This window comes from Salmo salar, chromosome 03 (assembly GCF_965601325.2).
Source record: "Salmo salar chromosome 03, fSalSal1, whole genome shotgun sequence".
In the NCBI taxonomy this organism is placed as follows: domain Eukaryota; kingdom Metazoa; phylum Chordata; class Actinopteri; order Salmoniformes; family Salmonidae; genus Salmo; species Salmo salar.
The window spans coordinates 90,710,901-90,728,664 of NC_138293.1; the positions used below are offsets into that span (position 1 = coordinate 90,710,901).

At 35.0% G+C, this 17,764-nt stretch overlaps 1 protein-coding gene across 7 annotated transcripts in view; it reads right to left on the minus strand.

Annotated features, from left to right (window-relative positions):
* Positions 1 to 17,764, minus strand: part of LOC106594543 (BAH and coiled-coil domain-containing protein 1) — a 252,728-nt gene that overhangs the window by 64,730 nt on the left and 170,234 nt on the right. The gene's annotated exons all lie outside the window — the stretch shown is intronic.

Genomic DNA, 17,764 nt, shown 5'->3' on the forward strand with positions numbered 1-17,764 from the left:
TATGGTAGTGTTTCTCTATAGTAGTGTCTCTCTCTATGGTAGTGTTTCTCTATGGTAGTGTTTCTCTCTATAGTAGTGTTTCTCTCTATAGTAGTGTTTCTATCTATGGTAGTGTTTCTCTCTATAGTAGTGTTTCTCTCTATAGTAGTGTTTCTATATAGTAGTGTTTCTATCTATGGTAGTGTTTCTATCTATGGTAGTGTTTCTCTCTATGGTAGTGTTTCTCTATGGTAGTGTTTCTCTATAGTAGTGTTTCTCTCTATGGTAGTGTTTCTCTATGGTAGTGTTTCTCTCTATAGTAGTGTTTCTCTCCATAGTAGTGTTTCTCTCTATGGTAGTGTTTCTCTCTATAGTAGTGTTTCTCTCTATGGTAGTGTTTCTCTCTATGGTAGTGTTTCTCTCTATGGTAGTTTTTCTCTATGGTAGTGTTTCTCTATGGTAGTGTTTCTCTCTATAGTAGTGTTTCTCTATGGTAGTCTTTCTCTATGGTAGTGTTTCTCTCTATAGTAGTGTTTCTCTCTATAGTAGTGTTTCTCTCTATAGTAGTGTTTCTCTCTATGGTAGTGTTTCTATCTATGGTAGTGTTTCTCTCTATGGTAGTGTTTCTCTATAGTAGTGTTTCTCTATAGTAGTGTTTCTATCTATGGTAGTGTTTCTCTCTATGGTAGTGTTTCTCTATAGTAGTGTTTCTCTATAGTAGTGTTTCTATCTATGGTAGTGTTTCTCTCTATGGTAGTGTTTCTCTCTATGGTAGTGTTTCTCTATAGTAGTGTTTCTATCTATGGTAGTGTTTCTATCTATGGTAGTGTTTCTCTCTATAGTAGTGTTTCTCTCTATGGTAGTGTTTCTCTCTATGGTAGTGTTTCTCTATAGTAGTGTTTCTATCTATGGTAGTGTTTCTATCTATGGTAGTGTTTCTATCTATAGTAGTGTTTCTCTCTATAGTAGTGTTTCTCTATAGTAGTGTTTCTCTCTATAGTAGTGTTTCTCTCTATAGTAGTGTTTCTCTCTATAGTAGTGTTTCTCTCTATGGTAGTGTTTCTCTCTATAGTAGTGTTTCTCTCTATGGTAGTGTTTCTCTCTATGGTAGTGTTTCTATCTATGGTAGTGTTTCTCTATGGTAGTGTTTCTCTATGGTAGTGTTTCTCTATGGTAGTGTTTCTCTCTATAGTAGTGTTTCTCTCTATGGTAGTGTTTCTCTCTATGGTAGTGTTTCTCTCTATGGTAGTGTTTCTCTCTATGGTAGTGTTTCTATCTATAGTAGTGTTTCTATCTATAGTAGTGTTTCTCTATGGTAGTGTTCTCTCTATAGTAGTGTTTCTCTATAGTAGTGTTTCTCTATGGTAGTGTTTCTCTCTATAGTAGTGTTTCTCTCTATGGTAGTGTTTCTCTCTATGGTAGTGTTTCTCTCTATGGTAGTGTTTCTATCTATGGTAGTGTTTCTCTATGGTAGTGTTTCTCTCTATAGTAGTGTTTCTCTCTATAGTAGTGTTTCTCTCTATGGTAGTGTTTCTCTCTATAGTAGTGTTTCTCTCTATGGTAGTGTTTCTCTCTATGGTAGTGTTTCTCTCTATGGTAGTGTTTCTATCTATGGTAGTGTTTCTCTATGGTAGTGTTTCTATCTATAGTAGTGTTTCTCTCTATGGTAGTGTTTCTCTCTATGGTAGTGTTTCTCTCTATGGTAGTGTTTCTCTCTATAGTAGTGTTTCTTCTATAGTAGTGTTTCTCTATGGTAGTGTTTCTCTCTATAGTAGTGTTTCTCTCTATAGTAGTGTTTCTCTCTATGGTAGTGTTTCTATCTATGGTAGTGTTTCTCTCTATGGTAGTGTTTCTCTATGGTAGTGTTTCTCTCTATAGTAGTGTTCTCTCTATGGTAGTGTTTCTATCTATAGTAGTGTTTCTATCTATAGTAGTGTTTCTCTATGGTAGTGTTTCTCTCTATGGTAGTGTTTCTCTATAGTAGTGTTTCTCTATAGTAGTGTTTCTCTCTATGGTAGTGTTTCTCTCTATGGTAGTGTTTCTCTCTATAGTAGTGTTTCTCTCTATAGTAGTGTTTCTTCTATAGTAGTGTTTCTCTCTATAGTAGTGTTTCTCTCTATAGTAGTGTTTCTCTCTATGGTAGTGTTTCTCTCTATGGTAGTGTTTCTCTCTATGGTAGTGTTTCTATCTATGGTAGTGTTTCTCTATGGTAATGTTTCTCTATGGTAGTGTTTCTCTATGGTAGTGTTTCTCTCTATAGTAGTGTTTCTCTCTATAGTAGTGTTTCTCTCTATGGTAGTGTTTCTATCTATGGTAGTGTTTCTCTCTATGGTAGTGTTTCTCTCTATGGTAGTGTTTCTATCTATGGTAGTGTTTCTCTATGGTAGTGTTTCTCTATGGTAGTGTTTCTATCTATAGTAGTGTTTCTCTCTATGGTAGTGTTTCTCTCTATGGTAGTGTTTCTCTCTATAGTAGTGTTTCTCTCTATAGTAGTGTTTCTATAGTAGTGTTTCTATCTATGGTAGTGTTTCTCTCTATGGTAGTGTTTCTCTATGGTAGTGTTTCTCTCTATAGTAGTGTTTCTCTCTATGGTAGTGTTTCTATCTATAGTAGTGTTTCTATCTATAGTAGTGTTTCTCTATGGTAGTGTTCTCTCTATAGTAGTGTTTCTCTATAGTAGTGTTTCTCTATGGTAGTGTTTCTCTCTATAGTAGTGTTTCTCTCTATAGTAGTGTTTCTCTCTATGGTAGTGTTTCTCTCTATGGTAGTGTTTCTCTCTATGGTAGTGTTTCTCTATGGTAGTGTTTCTCTATGGTAGTGTTTCTCTATGGTAGTGTTTCTCTATGGTAGTGTTTCTCTATGGTAGTGTTTCTCTATGGTAGTGTTTCTCTATGGTAGTGTTTCTCTATGGTAGTGTTTCTCTCTATAGTAGTGTTTCTCTCTATAGTAGTGTTTCTCTCTATGGTAGTGTTTCTATCTATGGTAGTGTTTCTCTCTATGGTAGTGTTTCTCTCTATGGTAGTGTTTCTCTCTATGGTAGTGTTTCTATCTATGGTAGTGTTTCTCTATGGTAGTGTTTCTCTCTATAGTAGTGTTTCTCTCTATGGTAGTGTTTCTATCTATGGTAGTGTTTCTCTCTATGGTAGTGTTTCTCTCTATGGTAGTGTTTCTCTCTATAGTAGTGTTTCTATCTATAGTAGTGTTTCTATCTATAGTAGTGTTTCTCTATGGTAGTGTTTCTCTCTATAGTAGTGTTTCTCTCTATAGTAGTGTTTCTATAGTAGTGTTTCTATCTATGGTAGTGTTTCTCTCTATGGTAGTGTTTCTCTATGGTAGTGTTTCTCTCTATAGTAGTGTTTCTCTCTATGGTAGTGTTTCTATCTATAGTAGTGTTTCTCTCTATAGTAGTGTTTCTCTATGGTAGTGTTTCTCTCTATAGTAGTGTTTCTCTATGGTAGTGTTTCTCTATGGTAGTGTTTCTCTCTATAGTAGTGTTTCTCTATGGTAGTGTTTCTCTCTATAGTAGTGTTTCTCTCTATAGTAGTGTTTCTATCTATGGTAGTGTTTCTCTCTATAGTAGTGTTTCTCTCTATAGTAGTGTTTCTATATAGTAGTGTTTCTATCTATGGTAGTGTTTCTATCTATGGTAGTGTTTCTCTCTATGGTAGTGTTTCTCTATGGTAGTGTTTCTCTATAGTAGTGTTTCTCTCTATAGTAGTGTTTCTCTATGGTAGTGTTTCTCTCTATAGTAGTGTTTCTCTCTATAGTAGTGTTTCTCTCTATGGTAGTGTTTCTCTCTATAGTAGTGTTTCTCTCTATGGTAGTGTTTCTCTCTATGGTAGTGTTTCTCTCTATGGTAGTTTTTCTCTATGGTAGTGTTTCTCTATGGTAGTGTTTCTCTCTATAGTAGTGTTTCTCTCTATAGTAGTGTTTCTCTATAGTAGTGTTTCTCTATGGTAGTGTTTCTCTATGGTAGTGTTTCTCTCTATAGTAGTGTTTCTCTCTATAGTAGTGTTTCTCTATGGTAGTGTTTCTCTCTATAGTAGTGTTTCTCTCTATAGTAGTGTTTCTCTCTATAGTAGTGTTTCTCTCTATGGTAGTGTTTCTCTCTATGGTAGTGTTTCTCTCTATGGTAGTGTTTCTCTCTATGGTAGTGTTTCTCTATAGTAGTGTTTCTCTATAGTAGTGTTTCTATCTATAGTAGTGTTTCTCTCTATAGTAGTGTTTCTCTCTATGGTAGTGTTTCTCTATAGTAGTGTTTCTATCTATGGTAGTGTTTCTATCTATGGTAGTGTTTCTCTCTATAGTAGTGTTTCTCTCTATGGTAGTGTTTCTCTCTATGGTAGTGTTTCTCTATAGTAGTGTTTCTATCTATGGTAGTGTCTCTCTAGTAGTGTTTCTCTATGGTAGTGTTTCTCTATCGTAGTGTTTCTCTATGGTAGTGTTTCTCTCTATGTAGTGTTTCTCAGTGTTTCTCTCTATGGTAGTGTTTCTCTCTATAGTAGTGTTTCTCTCTATGGTAGTGTTTCTCTCTATGGTAGTGTTTCTCTATAGTAGTGTTTCTCTATAGTAGTGTTTCTATCTATGGTAGTGTTTCTCTCTATGGTAGTGTTTCTCTCTATGGTAGTGTTTCTCTATAGTAGTGTTTCTATCTATGGTAGTGTTTCTATCTATGGTAGTGTTTCTCTCTATAGTAGTGTTTCTCTCTATGGTAGTGTTTCTCTCTATGGTAGTGTTTCTCTATAGTAGTGTTTCTATCTATGGTAGTGTTTCTATCTATGGTAGTGTTTCTATCTATAGTAGTGTTTCTCTCTATAGTAGTGTTTCTCTCTATGGTAGTGTTTCTCTCTATAGTAGTGTTTCTCTCTATAGTAGTGTTTCTCTATAGTAGTGTCTCTCTATAGTAGTGTTTCTCTCTATGGTAGTGTTTCTATCTATGGTAGTGTTTCTCTCTATGGTAGTGTTTCTCTCTATAGTAGTGTCTCTCTATAGTAGTGTTTCTCTATAGTAGTGTCTCTCTATAGTAGTGTTTCTCTCTATGGTAGTGTTTCTATCTATGGTAGTGTTTCTCTATGGTAGTGTTTCTCTATGGTAGTGTTTCTATCTATAGTAGTGTTTCTCTCTATGGTAGTGTTTCTCTCTATGGTAGTGTTTCTCTCTATAGTAGTGTTTCTATCTATAGTAGTGTTTCTCTATGGTAGTGTTTCTCTCTATAGTAGTGTTTCTCTCTATAGTAGTGTTTCTATAGTAGTGTTTCTATCTATGGTAGTGTTTCTCTCTATGGTAGTGTTTCTCTATGGTAGTGTTTCTCTCTATAGTAGTGTTTCTCTCTATGGTAGTGTTTCTATCTATAGTAGTGTTTCTATCTATAGTAGTGTTTCTCTATGGTAGTGTTTCTCTATGGTAGTGTTTCTCTCTATAGTAGTGTTTCTCTATAGTAGTGTTTCTCTATGGTAGTGTTTCTCTATGGTAGTGTTTCTCTCTATAGTAGTGTTTCTCTATGGTAGTGTTTCTCTCTATGGTAGTGTTTCTCTATGGTAGTGTTTCTCTATGGTAGTGTTTCTCTCTATAGTAGTGTTTCTCTCTATAGTAGTGTTTCTATCTATGGTAGTGTTTCTCTATGGTAGTGTTTCTTCTATGGTAGTGTTTCTCTCTATAGTAGTGTTTCTCTATGGTAGTGTTTCTCTCTATGGTAGTGTTTCTCTATGGTAGTGTTTCTCTATGGTAGTGTTCTCTCTATGGTAGTGTTTCTCTATGGTAGTGTTTCTCTCTATAGTAGTGTTTCTCTCTATAGTAGTGTTTCTATCTATAGTAGTGTTTCTCTCTATAGTAGTGTTTCTCTCTATAGTAGTGTTTCTATATAGTAGTGTTTCTCTATGGTAGTGTTTCTCTCTATAGTAGTGTTTCTCTCTATAGTAGTGTTTCTCTCTATGGTAGTGTTTCTCTCTATAGTAGTGTTTCTCTCTATGGTAGTGTTTCTCTCTATGGTAGTGTTTCTCTATGGTAGTGTTTCTCTATGGTAGTGTTTCTCTCTATAGTAGTGTTTCTATCTATGGTAGTGTTTCTCTCTATAGTAGTGTTTCTCTATGGTAGTGTTTCTATATGGTAGTGTTTCTCTCTATAGTAGTGTTTCTCTATAGTAGTGTTTCTCTATAGTAGTGTTTCTCTATGGTAGTGTTTCTCTCTATAGTAGTGTTTCTCTCTATAGTAGTGTTTCTCTATGGTAGTGTTTCTCTCTATAGTAGTGTTTCTCTCTATAGTAGTGTTTCTCTCTATAGTAGTGTTTCTCTCTATGGTAGTGTTTCTCTCTATGGTAGTGTTTCTCTCTATGGTAGTGTTTCTCTCTATGGTAGTGTTTCTCTATAGTAGTGTTTCTCTATAGTAGTGTTTCTCTCTATGGTAGTGTTTCTCTCTATGGTAGTGTTTCTCTCTATGGTAGTGTTTCTCTATAGTAGTGTTTCTATCTATGGTAGTGTTTCTATCTATGGTAGTGTTTCTCTCTATAGTAGTGTTTCTCTCTATGGTAGTGTTTCTCTCTATGGTAGTGTTTCTCTATAGTAGTGTTTCTATCTATGGTAGTGTTTCTATCTATGGTAGTGTTTCTCTATAGTAGTGTTTCTCTCTATAGTAGTGTTTCTCTATAGTAGTGTTTCTCTCTATAGTAGTGTTTCTCTATGGTAGTGTTTCTCTCTATAGTAGTGTTTCTCTCTATAGTAGTGTTTCTCTCTATAGTAGTGTTTCTCTCTATGGTAGTGTTTCTCTCTATAGTAGTGTTTCTCTCTATGGTAGTGTTTCTCTCTATGGTAGTGTTTCTCTATAGTAGTGTTTCTCTATAGTAGTGTTTCTATCTATGGTAGTGTTTCTCTCTATGGTAGTGTTTCTCTCTATGGTAGTGTTTCTCTATAGTAGTGTTTCTATCTATGGTAGTGTTTCTATCTATGGTAGTGTTTCTCTCTATAGTAGTGTTTCTCTCTATGGTAGTGTTTCTCTCTATGGTAGTGTTTCTCTATAGTAGTGTTTCTATCTATGGTAGTGTTTCTATCTATGGTAGTGTTTCTATCTATAGTAGTGTTTCTCTCTATAGTAGTGTTTCTCTCTATGGTAGTGTTTCTCTCTATAGTAGTGTTTCTCTCTATAGTAGTGTTTCTCTATAGTAGTGTCTCTCTATAGTAGTGTTTCTCTCTATGGTAGTGTTTCTATCTATGGTAGTGTTTCTCTCTATGGTAGTGTTTCTCTCTATAGTAGTGTCTCTCTATAGTAGTGTTTCTCTATAGTAGTGTCTCTCTATAGTAGTGTTTCTCTCTATGGTAGTGTTTCTATCTATGGTAGTGTTTCTCTATGGTAGTGTTTCTCTATGGTAGTGTTTCTATCTATAGTAGTGTTTCTCTCTATGGTAGTGTTTCTCTCTATGGTAGTGTTTCTCTCTATAGTAGTGTTTCTATCTATAGTAGTGTTTCTCTATGGTAGTGTTTCTCTCTATAGTAGTGTTTCTCTCTATAGTAGTGTTTCTATAGTAGTGTTTCTATCTATGGTAGTGTTTCTCTCTATGGTAGTGTTTCTCTATGGTAGTGTTTCTCTCTATAGTAGTGTTTCTCTCTATGGTAGTGTTTCTATCTATAGTAGTGTTTCTATCTATAGTAGTGTTTCTCTATGGTAGTGTTTCTCTATGGTAGTGTTTCTCTCTATAGTAGTGTTTCTCTATAGTAGTGTTTCTCTATGGTAGTGTTTCTCTATGGTAGTGTTTCTCTCTATAGTAGTGTTTCTCTATGGTAGTGTTTCTCTCTATGGTAGTGTTTCTCTATGGTAGTGTTTCTCTATGGTAGTGTTTCTCTCTATAGTAGTGTTTCTCTCTATAGTAGTGTTTCTATATGGTAGTGTTTCTCTATGGTAGTGTTTCTCTATGGTAGTGTTTCTCTCTATAGTAGTGTTTCTCTATGGTAGTGTTTCTCTCTATGGTAGTGTTTCTCTATGGTAGTGTTTCTCTATGGTAGTGTTTCTCTATGGTAGTGTTTCTCTATGGTAGTGTTTCTCTCTATAGTAGTGTTTCTCTCTATAGTAGTGTTTCTATCTATAGTAGTGTTTCTCTCTATAGTAGTGTTTCTCTCTATAGTAGTGTTTCTATATAGTAGTGTTTCTCTATGGTAGTGTTTCTCTCTATAGTAGTGTTTCTCTCTATAGTAGTGTTTCTCTCTATGGTAGTGTTTCTCTCTATAGTAGTGTTTCTCTCTATGGTAGTGTTTCTCTCTATGGTAGTGTTTCTCTATGGTAGTGTTTCTCTATGGTAGTGTTTCTCTCTATAGTAGTGTTTCTATATGGTAGTGTTTCTCTCTATAGTAGTGTTTCTCTATGGTAGTGTTTCTCTATGGTAGTGTTTCTCTCTATAGTAGTGTTTCTCTATGGTAGTGTTTCTCTCTATGGTAGTGTTTCTCTATGGTAGTGTTTCTCTATGGTAGTGTTTCTCTCTATAGTAGTGTTTCTCTCTATAGTAGTGTTTCTCTCTATGGTAGTGTTTCTCTCTATGGTAGTGTTTCTCTATGGTAGTGTTTCTCTATAGTAGTGTTTCTATCTATGGTAGTGTTTCTCTCTATAGTAGTGTTTCTCTCTATAGTAGTGTTTCTCTCTATGGTAGTGTTTCTATCTATGGTAGTGTTTCTCTCTATGGTAGTGTTTCTCTCTATGGTAGTGTTTCTATCTATGGTAGTGTTTCTCTATGGTAGTGTTTCTCTATGGTAGTGTTTCTATCTATAGTAGTGTTTCTCTCTATGGTAGTGTTTCTCTCTATGGTAGTGTTTCTCTCTATAGTAGTGTTTCTATCTATAGTAGTGTTTCTATCTATAGTAGTGTTTCTCTATGGTAGTGTTTCTCTCTATAGTAGTGTTTCTCTCTATAGTAGTGTTTCTCTATAGTAGTGTTTCTCTCTATAGTAGTGTTTCTCTCTATGGTAGTGTTTCTCTATGGTAGTGTTTCTCTCTATAGTAGTGTTTCTCTCTATGGTAGTGTTTCTCTCTATAGTAGTGTTTCTATCTATAGTAGTGTTTCTCTATGGTAGTGTTTCTCTATGGTAGTGTTTCTCTCTATAGTAGTGTTTCTCTATAGTAGTGTTTCTCTATGGTAGTGTTTCTCTATGGTAGTGTTTCTCTCTATAGTAGTGTTTCTCTATGGTAGTGTTTCTCTCTATAGTAGTGTTTCTCTATGGTAGTGTTTCTCTATGGTAGTGTTTCTCTCTATAGTAGTGTTTCTCTATGGTAGTGTTTCTCTCTATAGTAGTGTTTCTCTCTATAGTAGTGTTTCTATCTATGGTAGTGTTTCTCTCTATGGTAGTGTTTCTCTATGGTAGTGTTTCTCTCTATAGTAGTGTTTCTCTATGGTAGTGTTTCTCTCTATAGTAGTGTTTCTCTCTATAGTAGTGTTTCTCTCTATGGTAGTGTTTCTCTCTATAGTAGTGTTTCTCTCTATGGTAGTGTTTCTCTCTATGGTAGTGTTTCTCTCTATGGTAGTGTTTCTCTCTATGGTAGTGTTTCTCTCTATGGTAGTGTTTCTATCTATGGTAGTGTTTCTATCTATAGTAGTGTTTCTCTATGGTAGTGTTTCTCTATGGTAGTGTTTCTCTCTATAGTAGTGTTTCTATCTATGGTAGTGTTTCTCTATGGTAGTGTTTCTCTCTATAGTAGTGTTTCTCTCTATAGTAGTGTTTCTCTATAGTAGTGTTTCTCTATGGTAGTCTTTCTCTATGGTAGTGTTTCTCTCTATAGTAGTGTTTCTCTCTATAGTAGTGTTTCTCTATAGTAGTGTTTCTCTATGGTAGTGTTTCTCTCTATAGTAGTGTTTCTCTCTATGGTAGTGTTTCTCTCTATGGTAGTGTTTCTCTATAGTAGTGTTTCTCTATAGTAGTGTTTCTCTCTATGGTAGTGTTTCTCTCTATGGTAGTGTTTCTCTCTATGGTAGTGTTTCTCTATGGTAGTGTTTCTCTATAGTAGTGTTTCTATCTATGGTAGTGTTTCTCTCTATAGTAGTGTTTCTCTATGGTAGTGTTTCTCTCTATGGTAGTGTTTCTCTATAGTAGTGTTTCTATCTATGGTAGTGTTTCTATCTATGGTAGTGTTTCTCTCTATGGTAGTGTTTCTCTATAGTAGTGTTTCTATCTATGGTAGTGTTTCTATCTATGGTAGTGTTTCTATCTATGGTAGTGTTTCTCTCTATGGTAGTGTTTCTCTCTATGGTAGTGTTTCTCTCTATAGTAGTGTTTCTCTCTATAGTAGTGTTTCTCTCTATGGTAGTGTTTCTCTCTATGGTAGTGTTTCTCTATAGTAGTGTTTCTATCTATGGTAGTGTTTCTATCTATGGTAGTGTTTCTATCTATAGTAGTGTTTCTCTCTATAGTAGTGTTTCTCTCTATGGTAGTGTTTCTCTCTATAGTAGTGTTTCTCTCTATAGTAGTGTTTCTCTATAGTAGTGTCTCTCTATAGTAGTGTTTCTCTCTATGGTAGTGTTTCTATCTATGGTAGTGTTTCTCTCTATGGTAGTGTTTCTCTCTATAGTAGTCTCCCTATAGTAGTGTTTCTCTATAGTAGTGTCTCTCTATAGTAGTGTTTCTCTCTATGGTAGTGTTTCTATCTATGGTAGTGTTTCTCTATGGTAGTGTTTCTCTATGGTAGTGTTTCTATCTATAGTAGTGTTTCTCTCTATGGTAGTGTTTCTCTCTATGGTAGTGTTTCTCTCTATAGTAGTGTTTCTATCTATAGTAGTGTTTCTATCTATAGTAGTGTTTCTCTATGGTAGTGTTTCTCTCTATAGTAGTGTTTCTCTCTATAGTAGTGTTTCTCTCTATGGTAGTGTTTCTATCTATAGTAGTGTTTCTATCTATAGTAGTGTTTCTCTATGGTAGTGTTTCTCTCTATAGTAGTGTTTCTCTCTATAGTAGTGTTTCTCTCTATGGTAGTGTTTCTCTCTATAGTAGTGTTTCTCTCTATAGTAGTGTTTCTCTCTATAGTAGTGTTTCTATCTATAGTAGTGTTTCTCTATGGTAGTGTTTCTCTCTATAGTAGTGTTTCTCTCTATGGTAGTGTTTCTATCTATAGTAGTGTTTCTATCTATAGTAGTGTTTCTCTATGGTAGTGTTTCTCTATGGTAGTGTTTCTCTCTATAGTAGTGTTTCTCTATGGTAGTGTTTCTCTCTATAGTAGTGTTTCTCTATGGTAGTGTTTCTCTATGGTAGTGTTTCTCTCTATAGTAGTGTTTCTCTATTGAAGTGTTTCTATATAGTAGTGTTTCTCTATGGTAGTGTTTCTCTCTATAGTAGTGTTTCTCTCTATAGTAGTGTTTCTCTCTATGGTAGTGTTTCTCTCTATAGTAGTGTTTCTCTCTATGGTAGTGTTTCTCTCTATGGTAGTGTTTCTCTCTATGGTAGTTTTTCTCTATGGTAGTGTTTCTCTATGGTAGTGTTTCTCTCTATAGTAGTGTTTCTCTCTATAGTAGTGTTTCTCTCTATGGTAGTGTTTCTCTATAGTAGTGTTTCTCTATGGTAGTGTTTCTCTCTATGGTAGTGTTTCTCTCTATAGTAGTGTTTCTCTATAGTAGTGTTTCTCTATGGTAGTCTTTCTCTATGGTAGTGTTTCTCTCTATAGTAGTGTTTCTCTCTATAGTAGTGTTTCTCTCTATAGTAGTGTTTCTCTCTATGGTAGTGTTTCTCTCTATAGTAGTGTTTCTCTCTATGGTAGTGTTTCTCTCTATGGTAGTGTTTCTCTCTATGGTAGTGTTTCTCTATAGTAGTGTTTCTCTATGGTAGTGTTTCTCTCTATGGTAGTGTTTCTCTCTATAGTAGTGTTTCTCTATAGTAGTGTTTCTCTATGGTAGTCTTTCTCTATGGTAGTGTTTCTCTCTATAGTAGTGTTTCTCTCTATAGTAGTGTTTCTCTCTATAGTAGTGTTTCTCTCTATGGTAGTGTTTCTCTCTATAGTAGTGTTTCTCTCTATGGTAGTGTTTCTCTCTATGGTAGTGTTTCTCTATAGTAGTGTTTCTCTATAGTAGTGTTTCTATCTATGGTAGTGTTTCTATCTATGGTAGTGTTTCTATCTATAGTAGTGTTTCTCTCTATAGTAGTGTTTCTCTCTATGGTAGTGTTTCTCTCTATAGTAGTGTTTCTCTCTATAGTAGTGTCTCTCTATAGTAGTGTTCTCTCTATAGTAGTGTTTCTCTCTATGGTAGTGTTTCTATCTATGGTAGTGTTTCTATCTATAGTAGTGTTTCTCTCTATGGTAGTGTTTCTATCTATGGTAGTGTTTCTCTATGGTAGTGTTTCTCTATGGTAGTGTTTCTCTCTATAGTAGTGTTTCTCTCTATGGTAGTGTTTCTCTCTATGGTAGTGTTTCTCTATAGTAGTGTTTCTATCTATGGTAGTGTTTCTATCTATGGTAGTGTTTCTATCTATAGTAGTGTTTCTCTCTATAGTAGTGTTTCTCTCTATGGTAGTGTTTCTCTCTATAGTAGTGTTTCTCTCTATAGTAGTGTCTCTCTATAGTAGTGTCTCTCTATAGTAGTGTTTCTCTCTATGGTAGTGTTTCTATCTATGGTAGTGTTTCTCTCTATGGTAGTGTTTCTCTATGGTAGTGTTTCTCTATAGTAGTGTTTCTCTCTATGGTAGTGTTTCTCTCTATGGTAGTGTTTCTCTATAGTAGTGTTTCTATCTATGGTAGTGTTTCTCTCTATAGTAGTGTTTCTCTCTATGGTAGTGTTTCTCTCTATGGTAGTGTTTCTCTATAGTAGTGTTTCTATCTATGGTAGTGTTTCTATCTATGGTAGTGTTTCTATCTATAGTAGTGTTTCTCTCTATAGTAGTGTTTCTCTCTATAGTAGTGTTTCTCTATGGTAGTGTTTCTCTCTATGGTAGTGTTTCTCTCTATAGTAGTGTTTCTCTCTATAGTAGTGTTTCTCTCTATAGTAGTGTTTCTCTCTATAGTAGTGTTTCTCTCTATAGTAGTGTTTCTCTCTATAGTAGTGTTTCTCTCTATAGTAGTGTTTCTCTCTATAGTAGTGTCTCTCTATAGTAGTGTCTCTCTATAGTAGTGTTTCTCTCTATGGTAGTGTTTCTATCTATGGTAGTGTTTCTCTCTATGGTAGTGTTTCTCTCTATAGTAGTGTTTCTATCTATAGTAGTGTTTCTATCTATAGTAGTGTTTCTCTATGGTAGTGTTTCTCTCTATAGTAGTGTTTCTCTCTATAGTAGTGTTTCTCTCTATGGTAGTGTTTCTATCTATAGTAGTGTTTCTATCTATAGTAGTGTTTCTCTATGGTAGTGTTTCTCTCTATAGTAGTGTTTCTCTCTATAGTAGTGTTTCTCTCTATGGTAGTGTTTCTCTCTATAGTAGTGTTTCTCTCTATAGTAGTGTTTCTCTCTATAGTAGTGTTTCTATCTATAGTAGTGTTTCTCTATGGTAGTGTTTCTCTCTATAGTAGTGTTTCTCTCTATGGTAGTGTTTCTATCTATAGTAGTGTTTCTCTCTATAGTAGTGTTTCTCTATGGTAGTGTTTCTCTATGGTAGTGTTTCTCTCTATAGTAGTGTTTCTCTATGGTAGTGTTTCTCTCTATAGTAGTGTTTCTCTATGGTAGTGTTTCTCTATGGTAGTGTTTCTCTCTATAGTAGTGTTTCTCTATAGTAGTGTTTCTATATAGTAGTGTTTCTCTATGGTAGTGTTTCTCTCTATAGTAGTGTTTCTCTCTATAGTAGTGTTTCTCTCTATGGTAGTGTTTCTCTCTATAGTAGTGTTTCTCTCTATGGTAGTGTTTCTCTCTATGGTAGTGTTTCTCTCTATGGTAGTTTTTCTCTATGGTAGTGTTTCTCTATGGTAGTGTTTCTCTCTATAGTAGTGTTTCTCTCTATAGTAGTGTTTCTCTCTATGGTAGTGTTTCTCTATAGTAGTGTTTCTCTATGGTAGTGTTTCTCTCTATGGTAGTGTTTCTCTCTATAGTAGTGTTTCTCTATAGTAGTGTTTCTCTATGGTAGTCTTTCTCTATGGTAGTGTTTCTCTCTATAGTAGTGTTTCTCTCTATAGTAGTGTTTCTCTCTATAGTAGTGTTTCTCTCTATGGTAGTGTTTCTCTCTATAGTAGTGTTTCTCTCTATGGTAGTGTTTCTCTCTATGGTAGTGTTTCTCTCTATGGTAGTGTTTCTCTATAGTAGTGTTTCTCTCTATGGTAGTGTTTCTATCTATGGTAGTGTTTCTCTCTATAGTAGTGTTTCTCTCTATGGTAGTGTTTCTCTCTATGGTAGTGTTTCTATCTATGGTAGTGTTTCTCTATGGTAGTGTTTCTCTCTATGGTAGTGTTTCTCTCTATAGTAGTGTTTCTCTATAGTAGTGTTTCTCTATGGTAGTCTTTCTCTATGGTAGTGTTTCTCTCTATAGTAGTGTTTCTCTCTATAGTAGTGTTTCTCTCTATAGTAGTGTTTCTCTCTATGGTAGTGTTTCTCTCTATAGTAGTGTTTCTCTCTATGGTAGTGTTTCTCTCTATGGTAGTGTTTCTCTATAGTAGTGTTTCTCTATAGTAGTGTTTCTATCTATGGTAGTGTTTCTATCTATGGTAGTGTTTCTATCTATAGTAGTGTTTCTCTCTATAGTAGTGTTTCTCTCTATGGTAGTGTTTCTCTCTATAGTAGTGTTTCTCTCTATAGTAGTGTTCTCTCTATAGTAGTGTCTCTCTATAGTAGTGTTTCTCTCTATGGTAGTGTTTCTATCTATGGTAGTGTTTCTATCTATAGTAGTGTTTCTCTCTATGGTAGTGTTTCTATCTATGGTAGTGTTTCTCTATGGTAGTGTTTCTCTATGGTAGTGTTTCTCTCTATAGTAGTGTTTCTCTCTATGGTAGTGTTTCTCTCTATGGTAGTGTTTCTCTATAGTAGTGTTTCTATCTATGGTAGTGTTTCTATCTATGGTAGTGTTTCTATCTATAGTAGTGTTTCTCTCTATAGTAGTGTTTCTCTCTATGGTAGTGTTTCTCTCTATAGTAGTGTTTCTCTCTATAGTAGTGTCTCTCTATAGTAGTGTCTCTCTATAGTAGTGTTTCTCTCTATGGTAGTGTTTCTATCTATGGTAGTGTTTCTCTCTATGGTAGTGTTCTCTCTATGGTAGTGTTTCTCTATAGTAGTGTTTCTCTCTATGGTAGTGTTTCTCTCTATGGTAGTGTTTCTCTATAGTAGTGTTTCTCTCTATGGTAGTGTTTCTCTCTATAGTAGTGTTTCTCTCTATGGTAGTGTTTCTCTCTATGGTAGTGTTTCTCTATAGTAGTGTTTCTATCTATGGTAGTGTTTCTATCTATGGTAGTGTTTCTATCTATAGTAGTGTTTCTCTCTATAGTAGTGTTTCTCTCTATAGTAGTGTTTCTCTATGGTAGTGTTTCTCTCTATGGTAGTGTTTCTCTCTATAGTAGTGTTTCTCTCTATAGTAGTGTTTCTCTCTATAGTAGTGTTTCTCTCTATAGTAGTGTTTCTCTCTATAGTAGTGTTTCTCTATGGTAGTGTTTCTCTCTATGGTAGTGTTTCTCTCTATAGTAGTGTTTCTCTCTATAGTAGTGTTTCTCTCTATAGTAGTGTTTCTCTCTATAGTAGTGTCTCTCTATAGTAGTGTTCTCTCTATAGTAGTGTTTCTCTCTATGGTAGTGTTTCTATCTATGGTAGTGTTTCTCTCTATGGTAGTGTTTCTCTCTATAGTAGTGTTTCTCTCTATAGTAGTGTTCTCTCTATAGTAGTGTTTCTCTCTATAGTAGTGTTTCTCTCTATAGTAGTGTTTCTATCTATGGTAGTGTTTCTATCTATAGTAGTGTCTCTCTATAGTAGTGTTTCTCTCTATAGTAGTGTTTCTCTCTATGGTAGTGTTTCTATCTATGGTAGTGTTTCTCTCTATAGTAGTGTTCTCTCTATGGTAGTGTTTCTCTCTATAGTAGTGTTTCTATCTATGGTAGTGTTTCTATCTATGGTAGTGTTTCTATCTATGGTAGTGTTTCTATCTATGGTAGTGTTTCTCTCTATGGTAGTGTTTCTCTCTATGGTAGTGTTTCTCTCTATAGTAGTGTTTCTCTATAGTAGTGTTTCTCTATAGTAGTGTTTCTCTATAGTAGTGTTTCTCTCTATAGTAGTGTTTCTCTATGGTAGTGTTTCTCTATAGTAGTGTCTCTCTATAGTAGTGTTTCTCTATAGTAGTGTTTCTCTCTATAGTAGTGTGTCTCTCTATGGTAGTGTTTCTCTATAGTAGTGTTTCTCTATGGAAGTGTTTCTCTCTATAGTAGTGTTTCTCTATAGTAGCGTTTCTATCTATGGTAGTGTTTCTATCTATGGTAGTGTTTCTCTCTATGGTAGTGTTTCTCTCTACAGTAGTGTTTCTCTATAGTAGTGTTTCTCTATAGTAGTGTTTCTCTATAGTAGTGTCTCTCTATAGTAGTGTTTCTCTATAGTAGTGTTTCTCTCTATAGTAGTGTGTCTCTCTATGGTAGTGTTTCTCTATAGTAGTGTTTCTCTATGGAAGTGTTTCTCTCTATAGTAGTGTTTCTCTATAGTAGCGTTTCTATCTATGGTAGTGTTTCTATCTATGGTAGTGTTTCTCTCTATGGTAGTGTTTCTCTCTACAGTAGTGTTTCTCTATAGTAGTGTTTCTCTATAGAAGTGTTTCTCTCTATAGTAGTGTTTCTCTATGGTAGTGTTTCTCTCTATAGTAGTGTTTCTCTCTATGGTAGTGTTTCTCTCTATGGTAGTGTTTCTCTCTATAGTAGTGTTTCTATCTATGGTAGTGTTTCTCTCTATGGTAGTGTTTCTCTCTATGGTAGTGTTTCTCTATAGTAGTGTCTCTCTATGGAAGTGTTTCTCTATAGTAGTGTTTCTCTCTATGGTAGTGTTTCTATCTAAGGTAGTGTTTCTCTCTATAGTAGTGTTTCTCTCTATGGTAGTGTTTCTCTCTATAGTAGTGTTTCTCTCTATGGTAGTGTTTCTCTCTACAGTAGTGTTTCTCTCTATGGTAGTGTTTCTATCTAAGGTAGTGTTTCTCTCTATAGTAGTGTTTCTCTCTATGGTAGTGTTTCTCTCTATAGTAGTGTTTCTCTCTATGGTAGTGTTTCTCTCTATAGTAGTGTTTCTCTCTATAGTAGTGTTTCTCTCTATGGTAGTGTTTCTCTATAGTAGTGTTTCTCTCTATAGTAGTGTTTCTCTATGGAAGTGTTTCTCTCTATAGTAGTGTTTCTCTATGGAAGTGTTTCTCTCTATAGTAGTGTTTCTCTATAGTAGCGTTTCTATCTATGGTAGTGTTTCTCTCTATGGTAGTGTTTCTCTCTATGGTAGTGTTTCTTTCTATAGTAGTGTTTCTCTCTATAGTAGTGTTTCTATCTATGGTAGTGTTTCTATCTATGGTAGTGTTTCTCTCTATGGTAGTGTTTCTCTATAGTAGTGTTTCTCTATAGTAGTGTTTCTCTCTATAGTAGTGTTTCTCTCTATGGTAGTGTTTCTCTCTATAGTAGTGTTTCTATCTATAGTAGTGTTTCTATCTATGGTAGTGTTTCTCTATAGTAGTGCGTTTCTCTATAGTAGTGCTTCTCTCTATAGTAGTGTTTCTCTCTATAGTAGTGTTTCTCTCTATAGTAGTGTTTCTCTATGGTAGTGTTTCTCTATGGTAGTGTTTCTATCTATGGTAGTGTTTCTCTCTATGGTAGTGTTTCTCTCTATGGTAGTGTTTCTCTATGGTAGTGTTTCTCTATGGTAGTGTTTCTCTCTATGGTAGTGTTTCTCTCTATGGTAGTGTTTCTCTCTATG